Here is a 1,517-nt window from a genome sequence, read left to right as displayed (position 1 = left end):
CTTGTAACACTCCAAAGAGAAAGGAAAACTTGAAATCGCATCATATGACCCCTTTAAGAAAAATATGTTGCGTTTATATATTAAATATATTTATATATAATAAAAAATGTATGAATATAAATATATACATGTAAATATTTTCAAAATATATGCTGTATGTGTGTGTGTATTTATATATACATAATAAATATACACAGTACACACATTATGTAAACAAAACTTTTTTTGGATGCGATTAATCGTTTGACAGCACTAGTAATATATAGTTGATATTTTGATATTACATTTTTATTATTTAGTGAATTTTGAGTAAATATTGTGTGATAAATCATCTGCAAAATGAATAAATGTAAATAAATGTCATAGCAATTGACCGGTAAATTGGCCGATATTTTGCCACTGAGTTTTTTGAGATAATCATGACTTTTAGTGGTAGACCGATATACAGTCGTGGTCAGAATTATTGGCACCCTTGGTAAATATGATCAAAGAAGGCTGTGAAAATAAATCTGCATTAATCATTTTGATCTTTAATTTAAAAAGTTCACATATCACATAAAAACAAATACCTTTCATTGGATAAGAATTTAAAATGGATGGAGAACTGCAGAAAATAGTTGAGTCTCGGGGTCAGAAAACCTTAAAAACATATATAAATAAATCAAACAGCACTTACACCACGTGTTGTTTGGGAGGGTTTCAAGAAGAAAAAAAATCAAGAAAAGAAAATACTCTCATCCAAAAACAATTCTTTCAGATACCAACAGATAAAAAAATCAAAAAGTGACTGACTCTGTTAGAAATCTTATAATGGGCCATGTTTGGATCTTCCAACTGTACAATAATCTAAAAACAAACTTCAAAAACAACACAAAAATGGGTCACTGAGCATAAAACCAAGCTTCTGCTATGGCCATTCCAGTTCCCTGAGCTGAACCCTATAGAAAATGAGTGTGGTGAACTGAAGAGGAGAAGCACCATCATAGAGCTGTGAATCTGGAGGGTCTGGAGAGATTCTGGATGAAGGAATGGTCTCTGATCTCTTGTCAGGTGTTCTCTAATCTCATCAGGCACTATAGGAGAAAATGTATTGCTGTTAAACTGGCAAATGGAGGTTTCAAAAAGTATTGCATAAAAGGGGGCCGTTAATTGTGGCCAATGTGTATTAGAGAAAAACATTTATGTCATCATGATATTTCCCCCCTTTTAAAATAAAAGATCAAAATGATTAACAATGCAGATTTATTTTCACAGCCTCCTTTGATCATATTTACCAAGGGTGCCAATAATTCTGACCACGACTGTATCTGCTGATTAATCATACAAACTTTGGCCATCTTGAGTTCTAGCATGCAATTTGGTATAGTTTTGAGTGCAAAATTGAATGAGTCTTGTTAATAAATATATACATACATCTATATATACATATAAAAAAAAACGTATATACAGTGGGTACGGAAAGTATTCAGACCCCCTTAAATTTTTCACTCTTTGTTATATTGCAGCCATTTGCTAAA

General features: G+C 31.6%; 1 protein-coding gene across 1 annotated transcript in view; it reads left to right on the top strand.

Moving 5' to 3' along the window:
- The window catches only part of LOC107653105 (E3 ubiquitin-protein ligase TRIM39-like), a 6,337-nt gene that overhangs the window by 1,352 nt on the left and 3,468 nt on the right, over window positions 1–1,517 (top strand). The window lies entirely within an intron of this gene.

Source organism: Sinocyclocheilus anshuiensis, unplaced genomic scaffold, assembly GCF_001515605.1.
Source record: "Sinocyclocheilus anshuiensis isolate Anshui unplaced genomic scaffold, SAMN03320099.WGS_v1.1 scaffold1328, whole genome shotgun sequence".
NCBI lineage: Eukaryota > Metazoa > Chordata > Actinopteri > Cypriniformes > Cyprinidae > Sinocyclocheilus > Sinocyclocheilus anshuiensis.
Note: the sequence above shows the minus strand (reverse complement) of the source record. Positions and strands in the feature narration are given on the sequence as shown.